Source organism: Lissotriton helveticus, chromosome 1_1 (assembly GCF_964261635.1).
Source record: "Lissotriton helveticus chromosome 1_1, aLisHel1.1, whole genome shotgun sequence".
Classification (NCBI taxonomy): domain Eukaryota; kingdom Metazoa; phylum Chordata; class Amphibia; order Caudata; family Salamandridae; genus Lissotriton; species Lissotriton helveticus.
In genome coordinates, this window is record NC_136057.1 from 1,207,938,628 (window position 1) to 1,207,952,885 (window position 14,258).

At 38.6% G+C, this 14,258-nt stretch overlaps 1 long non-coding RNA gene across 1 annotated transcript in view; it reads left to right on the forward strand.

Moving 5' to 3' along the window:
• Nucleotides 1–12,820, forward strand: part of LOC144772483 (uncharacterized) — a 158,429-nt gene extending 145,609 nt beyond the window's left edge. The window contains exon 3 of the long non-coding RNA XR_013599764.1: nt 12,652–12,820. This is a non-coding gene — a long non-coding RNA (uncharacterized LOC144772483). The remainder of the gene's footprint in view (nt 1–12,651) is intronic.
• Nucleotides 12,821–14,258: the final 1,438 nt, after the last annotated feature.

Sequence of the window (14,258 nt, forward strand, 5' to 3'; positions counted from 1 at the left end):
AATTTAAAAAAATTTAATTTGATGGCATTGAGCAAGTACAACAAATCAGTCGTTGTTCTGCTAGATTTTTGCTTGTAAAAGACGTATATGTTCGCCGAAAACAGTTTCCTGTTTGTTTGGCATATGCGGTGACAATTCATAAATCTCAAGGTTTAAGTGTACATAGTGCTTTGGTGAACATTGGAAGTTCTGTGTTTAAAGAGGTTATGGCATATGTGGCATTATCACGAGTCAGAACTTTATCAGGATTGTACTTGATTGAGTGTGATGAAACAAAGATTTTTTGCTGATCTAGATTGTGTTAAAGAATACAATAGGTTAAGAAGAGAGTATGCTCCACATTTGCCTCAATATCCTCTGTTTGAAAAACGTCTGGTAGGCCAAAAATGAAGAAATGAGAATAATTGCAGTGAGGTAGTAGCAAAAAGACAAAAAGTAGATTAAACTGTAATTGTAAGCAGAAAGAAAAAGGATTCTGTTGAAGATGTTGTTAGATTTCAGTTTGAAAACAGTTCTGATGTCAACTGCTATGCTAATGTAGTGGTTAATGTTGTTTTTTTTCTTCAAACTTTACAAGAACAGATTGTTGAAAATCGGGATCAAAGATTCTGCTGTTAATTGAATTCTGTGTTTGAGAAATGTAGCAGTGATAGAGCAAAAATAGTCTTTCAGAAATTCGAAATCTTTTAGACATATGTTCTGGTCAAAGTCAATTTTCACAGAATATTCAGCAGGATTGTCAGGAATTTTTTGTGTATATGTTTGGTGTATTGGAAGATGAAGTTGTAGATGTAGAAAATCTTTTTGGCCTTTCTTATCAATGGCAGCATGACTCCGACAATTGTAGTTTATCAAGTAGTACTAGAATAGACACTGAACGATTTATATATTTGACTTTACCAGGCTGCAAATCAGTGTCTTTTAATAAGCTAGTTAAGGCAGCTGATCACAATATGGTGTGTACCCAATGTAAGTGTGCAATGCTGTCCACATTATTTATACAAACTTATGGTCAGTATGTCATTTTAATGTTCCAACGATGTAGACCTGATGGAACTAAATTGACAACTTCTATTAAAAATGTTGTGGTTTCTCAGTTATCAATTTCAGGAAGAACCTTTGCAACTGTAGCTATTATTTATCATGACGGTCCTTCGACAACATCAGGGTATTACACATGTTATTTAAAATGTCAAAAAGGGTGGAAGCTCTGTAATGATACTCATTTGACTTTCAAACAACGTTTGCCTTTTGACTTAAAAAATTCATACCTAGTGTTTTTAGAACCAAAATGTAAGTAAAGGTAATTGGCCTATGAAGACGGGAGCAGTTAATAAAAGTTAGTTTGCTGTTTAAAATTATATTGTGAGTAAAAGTGATCAAGATAATATAAAAATTCTAGTTGTCATATAGGTACTGTAAGTGGATCACATAGTAAGTGATATCAGTATTATAGGAAATGTTGAATATGAGTGAGCCAGAGATGGAAATATGAATATTTAAACATTGTGAAAATGTTGTATGAGCTTTTCTTTCAGATCGTTGGGAAAACGGTAATTTCAGAGTTTGTTTTGAGTAATTTGAAAACATACTGATACATCTGACACTATTTGGCCCTAAGGAAAAGTGAAGGAATGAGCAAAGAGTCATGACTGAACACAAGGAGGAAATGAAAACATTGAAAAATATTTCAGATGTTCTTGGAGCTTTTCTTATAGAAAGTCGATGAAATGGAAGTTTTAGAGAACATCAGAGTATTTTCCAACGAAAAGGACCTTCATGATGTACTATTTGGCTTAAAGGAAAAGTAAGTGAAACAAAGATTAGTGTACATATGTGATTTTTAAGTTTATATGTTTTTTTTAAACACAATCTTTTAGATTGTGTTTTTTTTCCCCGCTGTCATATGATGAGTAGTTTGAACTCACTGTTTTTAGTGAAATTCAATATATTCTGAGAACAGCAAAAATAAACTATCTAACATGTTGTACAAGTTATTCTATAGTTTGTATTGTGTAATTTAAATTGTATTCCCATTGTCTCACACTCACTTTCCTTTTTCCACCCTCTTTCAGCTCTCTTTACTCACTCACACTGCCTTTCTCTCACTCTGTTTCACCCCGTTCCTTTACTCCACTTCTTTCACAACCCCTCATTCCCATTTCAACTGTCTGCATCCCCTCTCTCCCTTGCACCACTTTTCAGCTTTCAGTCTCTCTGCTTTACTTCCCTTTTCCGTCTTTTCCTCCTTTGCTCTTTTAGTAATTCCTCTTTACTCACTCACCTCTTTTGTCGCACTCTGTCACTATAACTCACCTGCTCTCTCTCACTTATCTTTCTTTGCTCCTTTCTTTTGTCCTCTTCTCTCTGTTTTTCGTTCACTACCTCTATGTCCTCAGTCCCTCACTCTCCCTGTGTTATGCTCACTTGTGTTTATCTACCTTCTATCATTTCTCTTACAACAACTTCACTGCTCCTCTCTCATCGTTCTTCACCCCATTTCTTTTAGTCCGGTTCCATTACTACCCCTCATTTCCTATCTTTCAATGTTCTTCTCTTTACTTTCATCACCGAATCACTTTCACTCAGTACCACTGCTTTAGCCCTCTTCCCCTCTCTTTCCTTCTTTTGCTCCCTTACTCATTTTCCTTTCCTCACTCATTGTACTCCACTTCACTCAGTCCTTCCCTTAGTCCCTCTGTCTACTAACTTCCTCACTCCTTTTCCCTCAATCCTTCTATATTATCCTCACTCCCTTCATCCCTTCACTCTGTGACTCCCCTTCACTCACTCCTAGTCATCTTCCATTCCTCATTCTTGTAAATGCATCCTCAATCAGACTCCTTTCCCTCTCAGTCATTCCCCTTTTACTTACTCCTCTTTCCTGATTTAGTTTTGCTAACTCACATTCTTTTAGTATCTTTCTTACCTTCTGTTCATTTCTCTCTTCTTCTCTTCCTCTCTGTCACTGAATGTATCCGCCTTACTCTTAGTAATTTGCTCTCCTTCTATTTCTTTTTCCCTCTTTTTGTCCTTCTACATTACTTTATTTCCCTTTCTGTGTCCTTCACTCTTACTTTATTTCTTAGTACACTTTTATGATTTTTAACCTCTTGACCTGTCTCTTCTATTTTAAAATATATATTTTACTAATCATAACTTATTTTTTCTTCTCTCTTTCACAGATACAAAGTGTAGTAAAAACATGTAATTAAGTTTACATTAATTATATGGTAAGTGTGACTAAAAAATGTAGTTTGTTATTCCCCTTTGCTTTAACCTCACTACTATTCTCTCACCCTACCTCACTCCTGTTTCCTTACTCTGCTTCCCTCACTTATTCTTATCCTTCATGTTTACTCCTCTTTCCCTTACTCTCCTACCACATTCAACTTCTTTCAGTCCCCCTGCTTTACTTCCCTTACCCTCTGTTCCCTTCCTTCGCTCCCTCACTCATTCCCTTTCCCTTACTCACTTACTCCACTCCTCTCATTCCTTCTCTCAGTCTGTGTCCTCACAGTTCCTCACTCCTGTTCCCTCACTCTGTCTCTCTTACCCTCACTGTCTCTATCCCCTAACTCTATCACTACTCTTTCGTCATGCTCACTCCCTATAACTCACCCACACTCCCTCACTTACCTTTCTTTGCTGCTTCACTCAGTCCTTTTCAGTCACTCCTTCCTTTACTCTCTCTGTCCTTTCTCTCTGTCACTCCCCATGTCTTACCCTTATTCACTTTTATCCACCCTCTTTCACCCCTCTTTACTTACACTCACTGCTCTTTTCTCACCCTCCCTCACCGCTGTTCCTTTACTCCGGTTCCGTCACTACCCCTCATTCCCCATCCTTTACTGTCCTTCCCTTTACTTTCAACACCCACTCACATTCTCCCAGTACCTCTGCTTTAGTCTTCTTCCTCTCTCTTCCCTTCTTTCGCTCCCTTATTCATTTTCCTTTTCTCACTTACACCCTATTACACCTTCTCTCTGTCTTACTATCTATTACACAGTCCCTCTGTGTTGCTCCCTCTAGCTCTCTTTCTCTTAACATCACTCTCTCTGTCCCCTTCCCTCATGCTCACTCCTTCATAATTTTTTTAAATATTTTTTTGGGTGCGCGCCCCGGTGCGCGTACCGGTGCGCGTACCCTGGAGAAAAAAAAAAGACAGTTTTTAAAAAATGTAGCATTTTTTTATAAATTGGAGGTAGTTCTAAAAAGAACAGTTTTTTATTCTTTTTGTTGTTTTATATTTTTTTTGTTTTTTTGAACATTTTTTACTTTTTTTGGCTTTTATGAACAATTTTATATTTTATTTGTAATTTTTATGGGGACAAACAAAAAACAGGGAATTGTAAACGGCTCAACTGGAGCAAAAAAAATCAGGAAAAAATTAAGGTTTCTTTCTGCAGTTGTGGTTGTCTCCTGCACGGTTGATCAATTTGATACTTTGCTGTCCATAGGAAATTGTAGTCCCGCAAAATATACAAACTATTTTAAAATCTCCAAACAGGGGTTGGATATTTGGGACCATCTCCCTTGTCTCTGGACCCGTTGGAGTGGGTTGTTTGCTTTTGGAGGTGCTCGGAGAAGATTGGGGAGGGTTTCTTGTCAGTTCTCTGACCTCTGCCGCAGCATAGTTGTTTGGGTGCCTGCGTTGCATATGGCGAATCATGGTATTGTTGCCAAATGAATATTTTTTTGCAGGGTTCCCCCTGGAAAGTACAGTGCCACAGATCAGACAAGTCACTTTTGGCGCATTGACTTTCTTTAGTCCCCTTGGGATTTTAAAAAACTCCCACACAATGTGCTCCTTCGGTTTATAGGGGGGATTATCTTCAGGCAGGAACTGCCTCTCCTCCTCCTCCTTCTCCTCTTCTTCTTCACCACCACTGTGGTGTTGTGGTGGTCCTTGTGGTGGTGGTGGTGGTGGTGGTGGTTGAGATGCTCCTGCTGCTGCTGCTACTGTAGCCATTTTTAACGTTTACGTTGCACGATCGCATGCGCTCCGGCGCTTCTGGGTGCGCTTACGCCGTGCGTCATAAGACGCATCACGCGGCTACGCGATACGTCATGATGATGTTTTTGTTCGTGGCAATAGCGCTAACGGGACGCTCACCGGTACGCGCACCCGGGCGCGCCGCAACCCAGCGCACCGGGAGCGCTCCAGGGCAAAAAAAAAAAGGAAAAATATACATAAAAAAATAGTATTACATAAATATATAATATAAAATTCATTACAAAAAATATTATATTTCATAGCTATAGAGATTTGCTATTAAAAAACCTTTGAAATTCACTGAAAAAAACATAGGTTTGAGGCCCTATATATAGTTAGGAATTAGCATTTACAAAACCTATGAAATTCACTGAAAAAACCATAGGTTTCCCACCAGTTATAGTTAGGAATTAGCATTTAAAAAACCTATTAAATTCACTGAAAAAACCATAGGTTTGACACCAGTTATAGTTAGCTGGAAATTTTACTGACATAAAACCATTGAAATTCCCACGTTATAGTTAGTTGGACTCACTATAACTTGCGCGTGCAATGCACTGCTGATGACGTCACATATTACATCACTCATGACATGGTCAGTGACATCACTCATGACACCATCCTTGTGAGAGAGTGACAGACCTCCTTTCAGTGTAATGTAACCCTTGAAACACATATTCAAAAATAGAAACTAAAATTTACAAAAAAATGGAGATACCCATACCAGTTACAACAACCAATTCAGTTATTCCACCATCTATATACACATCCACTCATTCACCAACAGTTGTATATAGTCACTCATACATATACTCACTCATCATATGTAGTGATACACCTATACATCCTGTTACACACCGACAGTCATCCAAAATTTACTCACACACATACTCACACATGCAAATAAACTATTAAACATCCATTTATTTGCATATACAGCTATACACACACTACCACCTTACTTCTAAGGAAACTTACACATACTTACTCTCTTAAACAATCACTTATAGAAACACATACTTATTTAAACAGGAACTCTTACAATCTCTCACTCTCACATATACTCACTTATATACATCAATACTCACATATACTAGATTAAAACATATGTAGTTACTGATAAAGACACTAGTGAGACAGTCATTCACTCACTAACACACACATATACATACTCATCCACCCATACAGACCTGCACATATGCTGTCTTCAAAACACATACAAACAGTGAGTCAGTCATTGATGCATCTATGTGCTAAGTAATACCCCCACCAAACCATACAGACACTCATACTGATACTAAAAATAATAATAATAACCCATATACACACACATGTAGCTACTCACCAACCCATGCAGCCACTTATACACAAAGTGAAACACTGATACATATATTTAAATATTTAAACATTACTCGCTAATATATGTATTCACTAAGATACTTAATAAGCCAGTTAACCAATCAATTAAAAAAAAAAACCATCCATTTAGACACTTATTTAAACATGTATTCTTCCATCGACCTTTACATATACATATATAAAACATATTTATTTTTCAGAAAGAGACACATTCACTGGATGGTGTCATCAGTGATGTCATGAGTGATGTCACTGACCATGTCATGAGTGATGTAATATGTGACGTCATCAGCAGTGCATTGCAGGCGCGCAAGTTATAGTGAGTCCAACTAACTATAACGTGGGAATTTCAATGGTTTTATGTCAGTAAAATTTCCAGCTAACTATAACTGGTGTGAAACCTATGGTTTTTTCAGTGAATATATATATAGATATATATATATACAAATATATATATATATATATATATATATATATATATATATATATATATATATATATATATATATATATACATATATATATATACATATATATATTCACTGAAAAAATATAGGTTTCAGGGGCGTTATAGTTAGTAGGGCATTTCACTCGTACAGAACCATAGAAATTCCCCTTTTATAGTTAGTTCAGCTAACTATAACTTGTGCGCCCGGAATGCACTGCTGATGACATCACATATTACATCACTCATGACATGGTCAGTGACATCACTCATGAATTCACTATGACATCTCAAATGGCATCACTAATGACATCATCCAGTGAATGTGTGTTTTTCAGAAAATTAAGTATGTTTTATATATGTATATCTCAAGGTAGATGGAAGAATAAATGGGTATATAAGTGTCTAAATGGATGATTTTTTTTGTAAAATTGACTCAAATATGGTTCCCATATTTGAGAACTCCAAAAGGGAGTAATTAGAACAGTGCAGCAATGTTCTCTTCGAATTTTCAAGAGAACTCTCTGTAGTAGGGCAAATGGAGGGAAGGCATAAGAGTTCAGGGACTTCCAAGGTTGGAGAAGACGTCCACTGCTGATGCTTAAGGGCCTGGTCTCCAACTGAGGAAGTGACTTATCTGAAAGGTCAGTCTGCTTTCAAAAAGATCTATTTGAAAGGGGTCCCACAGATTTAAAATTTTCTGGAAAACTGAAGGATTCAATTTCCAGTCGCTTGAGTCTCTTAGGAACCTCAAATTCCAGTCTGCTCTTGTGTTTAGGTGGCCTGGGATGAATTCTGCTCTCAGAGATATCTTGTGATTCCAACAGAAATAGCAAATATTTTCTGCTAGGTCCGCTAGAGTTTTCGATCTTGCTCCCCCTAGTCGATTGATATATGAAATGGCTGAGAAATTGTCTAGTTTGATCAGGACTACATGTTTTTGAGGATAGACTTGAAGCTCATAAGGGCATTCAAGCATGCTCACATCTCCAGAGAATTTATGTGAAGGGCCAGCTCTTCTTTTGACCATTTTCCCCTGTTTTCCATCTTCCCAAGCCTGGCACCCCAGCCTAAATTGCTTGTGTCGGATTCCAGAGTAAGATCCGGGGTATTCCCGAATATTGCTTTTCCATTCCAACTGTCTAAGTTGGTGCGCCACCATAGAAGATCCTCCCGAGCATCCAGGGACAGGGGAACTACATCCGTGTACCAAAGACCTTTCTTCAGGCCTGATGCGTTTTGCCTCTGTAAGGCCCTGTAGTGAAGTAGGCCTGGAGAGATAGCTTGAATGGAAGAAGATAAAAGACCCACTATTCTTGCTAGTTCCCTTAAGCTTACTTGGTCCTTGGATAAAACATAAGAAACTTCTTTTTTTATTTTTGATAGTTTCTGCTTGGGAAGTTGCAATTGGGTTAAGGGTGTGTTCAACTGAAGACCTAGAAATTCCAGGTTCTGCGAAGGTGTCATAATGGATTTCTCCACATTGATGATAAAACCAAGACTCTCCAAGAGATCCACAGTCTGGTTCATGTGGGTCAAGAGTTCCTCTTTGTTCTGAGACATCAGTAAGATGTCGTCCAGATAGATAATTAGGCGAACTCCTCTTCTCCTTAAAGAGGTGACTACTGGCCTCAGCACCTTGGTGAAACACCATGGGGCTGATGATAGACCAAAAGGAAGACATTGAAATTGCTAGGTTATGTTTCTCCAAATGAACCTTAGGTATTTCTGAGAATTTGGATCTATAGGGATTGTAAAGTATGCGTCTTTGAGATCCAGTTTTATGAGCCAATCTCCTTCTTGGAGAAGATCCTCAGAAGCTGTATACCATCCATTTTGAAACGTCTGTACACAAGGTAAGAGTTCAATTCCTTTAGATTTATTACAGGGCGCCAACCCTTTTCTTTTTTTCTCACCAAAAAGATTGTGCTCACAAAACCCGGACCGGAGCTTTGAACGATGCGAATCGCACTTTTCTCTAACATTTGATTCACCTCTACATCTACTAAACTTGACTGTTCCTGGTCTAGGGAAAGTTCCCTGGGTTGTTTGGTCTGATAGGGAATGGAAATTAAATATATTTTGAACCCTCTTACAGTTTCTAAGAACCAAGCATCGTTTGTTATAGAAGACCAATTGTGACTGAAGAGGATGAGTCTTCCCCCCTACCTTTGGGAGGAAAGAACCAGGAAGAGGAGACCTTACCTTGTCCCTGATTTTGGAATCTTCCACGACTGTTTCCGCCTCGGCTTCGATTGTTGCGGCCTCGCTGGGGAAAAAAGCTGTTGTTTCCCAGGAAGTTCCTAGAATAACCACGTTGGTTTTGTTGGTAATAGGACCTGTTATAACTGCGGCCAACAGCCGATCTTCCCCTGTCGGCCCTTCCCAAAAATATTCCGCCAAACATGCGTCTCATGTTTGTCTGGGCTTTATTAAATGCAGAAAAAGTTGAGACGTATTTGCCAAGAGTTTTGATGAAGGTCTCTCCGAAGAGGAGACCAATCGGGTCTCCTTGTATGTCTTTGTTAGCTAAATCTCCTGACTTGGGATTCATAAGCATCAGTATCGCTCTTCTCCTTTCGGAGGTAAGATTTGCGTTAGCATTTCCCAGAAGCAGATGGTACGTTGGCTCCAACCTCACAGGAGTTCAGTGTCAACTGGAGTCCCATTCATAGAAGCCTCCTCAGCCAGATCTAGGATCCTAGCCAGAGGACCAAGTGTGTCTAAAAGCTTGTCCTGACACTGTTTAATGCATCGTTCCAGACCTTTGCGAGGATCTCTCTCAGTTTTAAATAAGTCAGAAGTTCAGGATCAAGATTGGGAGTTGCGCCCGCTTTGTTATCCAAAAAGGGTCTTGGACATTCAGATTTCATGAGATTACGAGAATCTCTTTCGAGGGGTTTCCTAATCCAAGCTTTAATGAATTCAGAGACATGATCCAAGGGCCACCACTCTGAACCTCTAGGGTGGGTGATCCTAGAGGGATTGAACATCTCGTTCCCAGATGGATCCTTAATTGAGCCAGAGTTATTACTAGATTGACCCAGGTCCTCATCAAGGAGGTCATCCTCAAACTTTTCCTGAGGGTCAAAATTGTACTTATCAACATCGTCATCAAAATCAATTGTGGACAGGTAATCGTCATCATCATTGACGAGGTCAATTGTGCCGCGATGGACACTTATTCTCTGCGCGACGCTAAGGGCACCTGTGCTCTTTGTGCCATTAAGGCCGCTCGATCTTTTTGTACCGCTCAGGACACCTATGTCATTTGTAGAGCGAAGGCTACCCATAGATAACACCCTGTCGTTGGTAGCCGGTGGGATACCTTGAGGCTCAACATGTTTAATCTTTTTTGTTGCCTTACCGCCTTTAGAAGGGAGGATGTCCACTTCTTCATCCGAAGAAAGTGCTGTTTGCTCACAAAAGGTGTCTCTTTTTCTTTTAGTAAGTGCTGCTTCTACAACTTCTTTAAGGGAGGAGTTTATTTGCCTCTCAAAGAGGTTCATTAGCAAGGTTTGAGTAAGGGGAGTCTCATCATTAGAGAGAGTCCTCCTAAGACATAGTGTAAGGTATTAACCAAACTATAAAAGTCAAACCTCCTTCTTTGTAAATCTTCTTCCTCATTTTTTCTTTTTTTTAAATAATTAATCACCTTCGGAGCGCTTTTAAACAAATAACTAATCACCTTCGGAGTGCTTTTAAACAAATAACTAAAATGGAAGCCCTGACTCTTTTCTATAAAATAATGAGAGTAAAAGGTCAGCCAAGTGTTGTATCGTCGCGAGGGAAAAAAAACTGACTACGGTCCATTGATTTAGCACTGTACGCTCCCATGGAGACGCACAGCGGGCGGGTCAGGCTCGAGTTGTGTTTAAATATAAAAATTTTGCCTTTCGGGGCACAGCGAGTGGAGCCTTGAGCTCCGATTTGGGCATGTGGGTCAACTCCGAGCAATCGGCGCGACCCGGAAGCTGGAGAGAGACGACTGGGAAGCAGGAGAGAGACGCCTTAAAACGCGCATATGGTGACTCTGATAACAGAGAAAGCACCGATGCGTGTTAAAGCCGTTACTAAGCCCAGATGTGTGCTAAAGCCGCATTAAACTAAGAGGGAGGGCTGTTTACTTACGGCAATGCCGAAACTCTGTACCCTTAGGTAAACGCCTAATTAAAAGCGGAAAGACGGGCAGAGAGCAAACAATCGTGTAATGGAGAGCAAACAATCGCGTAAAAATGAAAGGGGCACGAAAAGGAAAAATAAAGAAAAGATTCAAGAAAAAGGAAGAACCCAACCGTAAATTGGAAGGTGTGAGCGAAAGGTAGGCAAAACGTACCTTATTCAGAGAGAAAGCACAAGGAAGTCAAACTAATATACACATGAATCATAATGAGACAAAAACTACAACAAAATCCTATAAACTGTGAAAAAAAACTATAGACAGTTTAAAATTCACCATGTAAGGAAGTAAATAACGCCAAAAAGGGCAAATATACAGTTTAAATATCTCAAACTTTAGAAAGTCATATAGAGACAAGAAGAAGTTGTACTTAACTGTCCGTGAGCAGCGAATAAAAGAGGAGGATAGTTGGTTGTCATGGTGCTTTATTATTGCTATATGGAATGTTCTTCTATGATGTAGTTTGTTACATTTTATAGGGCTGCATGTCCTGGGAAGCAATAAAAGTTATTGATGTCAGCCTCCGTTGTCTTTAATGAAATCAAGATTCTCTCTGTATGATAGATGGAGAATCGTCATTGTATAACAGACTGATTAAGTGTCTCTTAGTGAATACATGTCCTGGAAAAAGTGGTTCCTGTGGATGCACCTCCTGTAGAAGTAGCTAATTTTCTAGCAGATCTTTTTAAATCTGGACTTTCTTATTGAACAGTTAATTGTTACAGATCTGCAATCTCTGCAGGTCACTCCCTGTCAAATGATTTTTCTATTGGTACTGATCCACTAGTTCGTAGAGTGATGAAAGGAATAAGACTCAAACGTCCTCCTAAGGCTAAGAATGATTCTGTATGGAATGTTAATTTTATCTTCGAACTTTTTACTTCCTGGCCTGATAACCTCTTCCTTTCTAGGAAACAACTTTCAATTAATTTAGCTACACTTCTTTGCTTAATCTCTTTTAGAAGTGTTTCAGATGTTAAAGCTTTAGAAATTTGTAATAGAATGTATTCTCCTGATGTTGTATTCTTTGAAATTTGGAAAAGAACCAAAACTATGTCAGAAAGTATTTTTTACCCTTCCTTTTTTGATTGTGCAAAGCTTTGTGTTGTAAACTGTATGAAGGTGTATGTACAAAACATTAGTGTTTTTAGACCTTTAAATGAAAATCAATTGCTTATTTCTTTTTATTGAACCCTATCGGGCAATCTCTTCTGCTACGATCTCGAGATGGGTGAGAACTTTTATGTTAGAAGCAGGTATTGATTTATCCAAATTTGGCGATCACTCTTCACGAGGGGCTATGGCCAGTAAGGTTATCTGGAATGGTGGTTCTATTTCAGATATCCTCAAAGCAGTGGATTGGTCAAATGCCTCCACTTTTGTTAAATGTTATCTTAAACCTATAGATAATGTTAGCAATGTAGCTTTACAGAGCTTTAAACTTGCATAATGTAGCCTCCGGTCTTGTAATGAAATGACGATTCTCCAATTATCATACAGAGAGAATCTTGATTTCATTAAAGACAACGGAGGCTGACATTATCGCTCCCACCATTCCCAGGTGGTTGCCTTATTAATTTTGCTTACATATTTACTTATTGTCCTTACCATTATTCTATTTTACGTACATGCATTTGGTCTCTACCATTATTTTTCTTTCTTCTATTTCAGAATCTGCATAAAGAAGTTATAGAAGTTATTTTTTTTATCTTGGAAGAAGTTGTCTATTCGTTTGCAGCTCCAAGAGGAAGATAGTTGGTTGTCATGGTGCTTTGTTGTTGCTATATGGAATGTTCTTCTATGATGTAGTTTGTTACACTTTATAGGGCTGCATGTCCTGGGAAGCAATAAAGGTTATTGCATGTCAGCCTCCGTTGCCTTTAATGAAATCAAGATTCTCTCTGTATGATAATTGGAGAATCATCATTGCATAAAGGACTGATTAAGTGTATCTTAGTAAATACATGGGTTAGTGAGTAATGTTTAAATATGTAAATATCTGTGTCAGTCTCTCACTTTGTGTATAAGTGACTGCATGGGTTTGTGAGTAGCAACATGAGTGTCTATGGGTTATTACTTGATTTTTCGAGTATCAGTATGAGTGTCTGAGTGTCTGTATGGTTCAGTGGGAGTTATTAGTTAGTGCATAGATGCATGCATGAGTGTGTTATTGTTTGTATGTGTCGAAGACAGTATGTGAGCAGGACTGTATGTGTGGATGAGTGTGTGTATGGGTGTGTTAGTGAGTGAATGACTGTCTCATTAGTGTCTTTATAAGTTACTTCATATATTTTAAACTAGTATATGTGAGTATTTGTGTGCCTAAGTGAGTATATGTGAGAGTGAGAGATTGGAAGAGTTCCTGTATGAATAAGTATGTGTTTATATAAGTGATTGTTTAAAAGACTAAGAATGTGTAAGTTTCTTTAGAAGTAAGTGTGGTGGTGTGTGTATAACTGTATATGCAAGTAAATGAATGTTTGATTCTTTATTAGCATGAGTGACTATGTGTGTCAGAAACTCTATGGATGAGTGGCGGTGTGTAACAGGATGTATAGGTGTATGAGTACATATGATCAGTGAGTACATGTATGAGTGAATGTATAGGACTGTTGATGAAAAAATGGATGTGTATGTAGATCTTGGAATTACTGAATAGATTGTTGTAACTGGTATTGGTATTGTTTTGAAAAATGTTGTTTCTATTTTTGAATGTGTGTATCAAAGGTTATATTAGGGTGAGAGGAGGTCTGACACTCTATCACTAGGATGATGTCATTAGTGATGTCATGATGATGTCATTTGAGATGTCATCAGTGATGTCATGTGTAATGTCACGGACCATGTCATGAGTGATGTAATATGTGACGTCATCAGCAGTGCATTGCGGGCACGCGAGTTATAGTTAGCTGAAATGCCCAACTAACTATAACGCACCTAAAACCTAGCAACAGAAGTCCTCAAAGACAAAGAAAAGTTCAGGAAGAAGGAAGACATGCAGAAAGAACAAACAGAGGAGCATAAAGAGGCCTTTTTACAAAATTATCCTGTACCCTCAACTTTTTCAGATGGGTACTGGTGGTAACTGACTCTGACTAACCAGTCCTAGAGCCAGTGTGTTGTAACTTACTTGAAGAAATGGTATCACCCGCCACCCCCCTTCTCATACTACTTGGTAGGTACCTTCTCCGAGGTTGAAGGCAGGGTTAGAATGTTGTGACCAGGACCTTCTGTGAGAGCTCGGTCAAGCCGGGGGCACTGCTTATTTATACTGCGAA